General features: G+C 34.0%; 1 protein-coding gene across 5 annotated transcripts in view; it reads right to left on the reverse strand.

The window, feature by feature from the left end:
* Positions 1–7,500, reverse strand: part of LOC137647132 (carbohydrate sulfotransferase 11-like) — a 55,992-nt gene that overhangs the window by 32,415 nt on the left and 16,077 nt on the right. The gene's annotated exons all lie outside the window — the stretch shown is intronic.

The raw sequence follows: 7,500 nt of genomic DNA on the forward strand, positions 1-7,500 counted from the left end.
GATCGATCCCGCCCAGGGCCGTGAGTTTAAGCTGTTTACTGGGGAGGCCACTGCTGTGGTTGGGCAGCAGAGGGGGGAGTTGAGCTCGCCCAGCTGACGTTATGGTGAGCATCTGTTCTGATGGAACTGGAACTGAAACCAAACACCTTTAACCTTTAATTCTCCTCTTGAATATCATGTCAGTGAGAACTGATATGATCATATCACAATTGAATGGCTAACAACAAATTACCGCACGTACTATAAGGATATTTTCCGCTTGTTTTAGTTAGTAGGTAGTGTAATTATTTCCCCCCGGGAAGCTACAAATCCCCCCCCCCCCCCGGGGGGAATATTTCCCCCAGTTTGGGAACCACTGCTCTCTACTGCTCTAGAGCCTTTAAATATGCGGCCCCGCGACTATATAATAAGCTCCTACGAAACATTCGAATGATTGAAGACATTAAGGCTTTCAAGAGGAAACTGAAGACTTTCTTATTTGAAAAATCATACAACAGTGACGATTTAACAGTAAATGAACAATGCGTGATCTGAAACGATAAATACTCTGAACGAACAAGGCAAAACGACAGCGGAGGTCCTGTAGAAAGTAGGGTTCTTTTGCTGTATGGGACCGGAAAAGCAGCCATCAAAGTAAAGTAAGTGAGTAAAGTATCTTTAAAACCACACAGTATTCTGCCTTATTCGTGCAATAGTATCTTGAATTCTGATGATAAGCAGATACTGACACAAAAGGAAAAAATATTATATTCTGATTAAGTTTTATGAATTCTCTTCATAAGAAAAAAACGAAGGTGTAAAATGTGGATAGAGGATGAATTAAGTAGCTACTTATAATTCTAATAACTTATGTATATCTCACTTACATTTTCTCTCTGCCTTTATAAACGCAATCGTTTTCAAATTTATATAAATTAACGCGAAAACAAGTACGCCTAATTAAAAGTGCAGTAGTGCTTCAGCATGAGATAATTTCCAAAAAAGTCTAAAAATCCATTTAGTATATTCCTCCCAGGACACATTTGGACTCTCGGATTAATGGGGATAAACAGAAAAAAGTAATCCTATAATGACTTCAAGAGAAATAAATACGTTAACACCGTGGCGGACAAATCACCACCACTTAGAAGCCGAGAGAGAATGCCTATCACGTTCCTTAATATGATTATTTCTAGTCAGATTTCATAGATTTATATTATATAAAAAAAACAAAAAGTGAAAAGAACCAAAATTTGGCATTTTCAAAATTAGATGTAGGCTACCAATTGTACTTGATAACCGGTAACGTGCCAAATCCGTGCATCATTGGGTCAACGCTGTTTGGTGCATTTCACGTTGATGGACGACTTTATTTTTGCCACATCTTGATTAGATCTTTGTTTTAATGGGACCCGTCTATTATCAGGCAGTATAATTTCCTTTCGTATTAACGAGTACCATAAACGTAACCATGTGGGCCTATCCTGGGTGCCCAGTCCTCTTGAATTAAGCAAGCTAGTCGGTAGCGTGTGCTTATTAATTAAGACAAACCGTACGGATAGTGCTCTGCGTGTATGTCTGACTTTATGCTACCAACGTTCAATGCACCTGTTGTGAGGATCAAGTGTTTTTTACGAAACAGGTGCGCAAGATAATTGAGAAAAAAAGTGCATTTGTACGTGGCCGATATGAACTACATTCAAGCTCGTGAAATACATGTAGGTGGATGATAAGAGAAAGGTTTTATGTAGAACATTAATTACATAGAGAAATTCATAAAATTTGAAATTGAAATTCTGGTGAACATTTAGATTAGCTTTAAAGTAGACGTTGCTTTTACATGGCTACCTAACATTTTCGTAAAAGATAATTACTTTCATGTATCAGGGAGTGCAGTACTAGGGGTTTACAGGCATACACAGACAGACATTGCCTAGCGAAACAAAAGGTTGGTGATTATGCAGAGGGAAGCGGTGGGTAGCAATATATAGGAATGTGTGACCTCAGCCTATAAAGTATTTCAGAGTAATTGTAACAATTGGTGCTTCGATGCCAGGTGAAGGGAAGTGACGATGAGGAGAATTTGGGAAGGAAGCGAGAGCTCTGAGAGAGAAGGAGGAGAAAGGAAAAGCTTAGGGAAATATCGATCACAATATATCAATGCGTTCATGAGCACGAATTCATTCAAGGGAACGAAACGTCAATGTTGATGGTAGATAAGAAAAGAGGTTGTAGATACTACTGATGAGACCCTCCTTAGAAGTATACTGTATGTGAGTAAAGGTGATTTAAAGAAATCTATCTAGTGGAAGAGTACAACGATGCAAGGCATAAGTACAGAAGAATTGTCATTGGCTATTATCTTTCTTCGTGGCCAAGGGCTATGTCACCGTTGATACAAGTTTCGATTCCCGGCCGGTCAGAAGCTATTGACTCTGAGTGGTTTCACCTGTGGCTCTGATCCCGGGTTTGGTAAGAGAATCCAGGCATTAGTGTATAAAAATATATGGCTTATTTGAATATATATATATATATATATATATATATATATATATATATATATATATATATATATATATATATATATACATACATAATCAAATATTAAGTTACAAATACCACTTAAGATGAAATTCCCTTTTCTTAGACTAATTTTTACCTAAGGGGAAATTATATAGGGTAAGTGCATATAGCCTAACGTAGCCTGGATTCCCACCTGTAGTTTTGGATCTTGATAGATAATTAACAGTCAATTGGTTCTCCAGTATAAATATCCAAAGGCGTTTGTTCAAATATTGGTAATGATTGATTCACTCATCATGATATATAATTCACCTTTGGTATAGTTTATTGCATAATAGAGTGAACTCTATATTAAGAAGTATTTTCGGCTTGGTAATGAAAGTATAAAAATCACAAGAAGACCTACTAATGATAAAACTTATAATTCTATATCTTATCTATCTATCTATCTATCTATCTATATATATATATATATATATATATAATATATATATATATATATATATATATATATATATATATATATATATATATATATATATATATATATATATATATATATATATATATATATACAGTATACATATATATACATATGTAGTAGGTTGGCCAGGTTGACCAGTCACCCGTTGAAATACTACCGCTGGAGTGTTATTAAGTCCTTTGACTGGCCACACAGTACTACATTTGGTCCTTATTTCTGGTTACGGATAATTTTCCTTTTACCTACACATGCACCGAATACTCTGGCCTATTCTTTACATATTCTCCTCTGTACTCATACACCTGACAACACTCAGATTACCAAAAAATTCTTCTTTGCTCAAAGGGTTAACTACTACAAAGTAATTGTTCAGTAGCTACTTTCCTCTTGGTAAGGGTAGAAGAGACTCTTTAGCTATGGTAAGCAGCTCCTCTAGGAGAAGGACACTCCAAAATCAAACCATTGTTCTCTACTCATGGGTAGTGCCATAGAATTTGCATCATGGTCTTCCACTGTCTTGAGGTAGAGTTCTCTTGCTTGAGATTACACTTAGGCATACTATTCTATGGCATTTCCCTTCCTTTTATAGTTTGTATATGAAAGATTTATTTCAATGTTGTTATTGTTCTTAAGATATTTTATTCTAATTGTTAATTACTTCTCTTGTAGTTTCCTTATTTCCTTTCCTCACTGGGCTATTTTCCCTGTTGGAGCCCCCGGGCTTATAGCTTACTTCTTTTCCAAATAGGGTTATAGCTTACCAAGTAATAATAATAATAATAATAATAATAATAATAATAATAATAATAGTGGGTGTCCATGTGTGTATGTATGCATTCATCTCTCTCTCTCTCTCTCTCTCTCTCTCTCTCTCTCTCTCTCTCTCTCTCTCTCTCTCTCTCTCTCTCTCTCTCGTAGATAAGGCTTATCTATGCGATCAAGTCTGATTAAGAGTTTCAGCTGTAATCAACTCTCGACGTTCCGTTATCTTTACAATCACCAGATCACCTTGTATGCATTCCTAAGTAGCCATCGATTTTCCCATTTCACGGGCGTTCATGAACCAGTTCAGCCTTTTCATAATAATTCAAGTTGAAGAGACAAGACATAGCTACGTAGAACAAATTACATGGCGTCGAGGGTAGTTGGAATTTTTTTTTTATTGATAATAATATGCCCTGCTTCGTTAAAAAGAAAAGATAGTGGGAAATAGTGATCGTGAAGGGGAAGGGAACCCTGTGGTCTCCGTTTGATCACAAAGTTGATATCAAAGTTGCAGGCAGTGACTCAGCTTGATTAATCTAGTCAGGCCAAGCATTTGGATTTCAGTGAAAAATATTCTCACCTTAGAATCCTATTGGTCAAGAGAAAGTTTTCCAAGAGAGAAAGAAAGATAAAAATCCCCATTTTTTGAAGAGTTTCAAAACATAAATGTTTCATTTGAGCATCTCCCGTAACAGATGAAAGAAATGACCGAACATTGAGGTTATCGTCTGAGCTTATCCACGGAGGAAAATTATGCTGTTGTTGTGTTTGCGATTCTCCTCATACTATAGAATTTCGGAATCCAAAAGGACCGTGATGAGAGACAGAAAGCCGCGAAGAGCCATTAGAACACAGGGGGAAAATAACGGTGGTAAAGATCTAGTCTAAAAAAAAAAAAAAAAAAAAAAAAAAAAAAAAAAAAAAAAAAAAAAAAACGGTAAATGTCTGGCAACATCTATCTCAGGATTTGTACCCTTTTATGAAAGAATATATTGATTTAGAGGAGTGATATTAATGTCACTAACCTATAAAATATAATAACAAAATAACTTGAATTACGGTCGCCTGTCATTTACTGAAATACGGCTGAGAACAGTATATTTTTACAACGAATTTTCGACTAAAATTGCGTTTTTTTTTTTCTTTTTTTTTTTTTTTTTTTTTTTTTTTTCAACAGTGCACAGAAAAACTCGACTTTAGATTACATGTCAACATACTCTAGATTTAGGTCACTTAGATATCAGGAAACGTTCATATATCTAATACAATTATTACTATTTTTAATTTTCCTACAACAAAGGTAAAACATGATAGAAAAATATTTGTAAGAGCTGGGTAATTTTTCGTAGTTATGATAACGGCAGTTTTCTGAATTGTATAAAAAAAAATCTTTCTTATTATCTATCTGTTATCTAAGACTTTTTTTTTTTTCCTTGGAGGGCGGATTCAGTTCAGAAAAATAAATAAATAAATACAAAGGTAAAACATGATAGAAAAATATTTGTAAGAGCTGGGTAATTTTTCGTAGTTATGATAACGATAAGTAGTTTTGTGGATTGTATAAAGAAAACAATTCTTTCTTGTTATCTATCTCTTATCTAAGACTTTTTTTTTTTTTTTTTTTTTTTTTTTTTTTTGCTTGGAGGGCGGATTCCAGTCAGAAAAATAAATAAATAAATACAAAGGTAAAACATGATAGAAAAATATTTGTAAGAGCTGGGTAATTTTTCGTAGTTATGATAACGATAAGTAGTTTTCTGAATTGTAAAAAGAAAACAATTCTTTCTTGTTATCTATCTTTTATCTAAGACTTTTTTTTTTTTTTTTTTTTTTTTTGCTTGGAGGGCGGAGCCCAGTCAGAAAAATTAATTAATGAGATATCGCTTTTTTTTATTTTTTTTATTTTTTTTATTTTTTATTTTTATTTTTTTTTTTTTTGCTTGGAGGGCGGAGCCCAGTCAGAAAAATAAATTAATGAAATATCGCTTTTTTTTTTTTTTTTTTTTTTTTTTGCTTGGTGGGCGGAGCCCAGTCAGAAAAATAAATCAATGAAATATCGCTATGTAGAAGGAATTCTGTTACTGATTATAAGTACTATAACAGTATCATCGAAGTTATGAGGCAGGCGAACGATGTTGGTCCTTGTTATACCTTACAAAAGCTTTCCCTTAAGAAAAGTTTGTATAGTTGCGAAATGACTGATAAAGATCTATAAATAGAGCAAGCACATTGTTGGTATGTTAAATGATTTCTGCAAAACAATAGATTATTATTAGATTACGAGAATATTTTTATGATATGCTACGAAGACTCATGGCTATTCTAAGGCCTAAGTCACGCAGGGGTGGGGAACCCTTTTTCGGGTGAAGGCCATCTTGCAATTCCTTAATGCTCCTTTAGGCCGCATAGAATTTTGTTGGTTATTTTATCCTCCAAGTAATTTATTAGTAATCTAAAGAAAGAGTGACAGGTTTATAAAAATTTAGAGCATTACAATTTCAAATATTTGAATTAAGTACTTTTTATACAATTAATCAGTTAATGAATTATATTGAAAACTAAATTCTAAAATATTTCATTCAAGTTTGGGTAGTTTTCAAACTACCGTAAGTAAATGAATAATATCGAAAAGCAAGTAGGTTCTTTGTATTGAAGTGATAAGTAAAACAATATTAATCTTTTGGAAAAGATAGCTTATAAATATAAAAAATATAACCTTTTCAAATATCTTATATTGGCAAGTAGGTACTTTTTAAACAATCACATCTCATAAAAATGCTACATCCCAGTAAAAATTGTATATATCTGTTTAAACTCTCTTAGATGTTTTCATAAGAAAAAAAAAATTATTTGCTTTCTTAAGATGTTCAATAAATCCCTAGTTTTTAGCCATCATAGCTGGAACACCATCAGTGCATAACTTATTATAATAAGGAAGTAAAATTTGTGCTCCTTTGTGACATTGCTTATTGAAGTTGTTAAAATGTCTGTTCCTTTTGTCCTTGAGTTAAGGTTACCTAAGGGAAGCTGTTTTTTCATACAATCAAAACTCATCAGTGAAAGCACCAATAAAAAATTTTTATGCCAAAAATCTGGAACCTGTTGACTCATCTAAAACTAACATAGATCACAGGGAGGAGATGGACAAAACAGGAACTCCCTCATCAATCATACGTTAAATCACTCGCTCACTGCAACTAGCAGTTTTTTCCTTGTCAGCTACAACAGCTGTTGCAGCTGACAAGGAAAAACTGCTAGTTGTATTAAGTTAGGACTCACTGAATTCAAGGAAAAATTACTTCCATTCTCTGGGAGGTACATCACTGAACACAACTTCCCTATTGTCTGTGTGTACATATTTGTATGTGTGTACATACAGTAGAATGATTTCAAACACACAATAATCAGGGTTAAAGAAGAAATATACTACACATACTGTACAGATAGCAAAGGCCGTTGAAGGCCGCACTTGATGGTCCAGAAGGCCACATGCGGCCTTAAGGCCGCAGGTTCCCCATCCCTGCCTAAGTGCATCCGCTCTTGTTGTAGCTCTTCGTCTAGATAGCTTTCATAAATTGAGATGAAGAAGTACTACCTGCTATACACATAGGTTAAAGACGTCTAAAAATGGTATTATAAAGGAATTTACCCAGCCTGCTTACTTGTACAATCCAACCATGTTTGATTTAACTTGGTGGACTTGGAGTGAAAACTTTTGTAGGGATTTAATATTGTATTACCTATATAGT

This window comes from Palaemon carinicauda, chromosome 1 (assembly GCF_036898095.1).
Source record: "Palaemon carinicauda isolate YSFRI2023 chromosome 1, ASM3689809v2, whole genome shotgun sequence".
NCBI classification, from domain to species: Eukaryota; Metazoa; Arthropoda; class Malacostraca; order Decapoda; family Palaemonidae; genus Palaemon; species Palaemon carinicauda.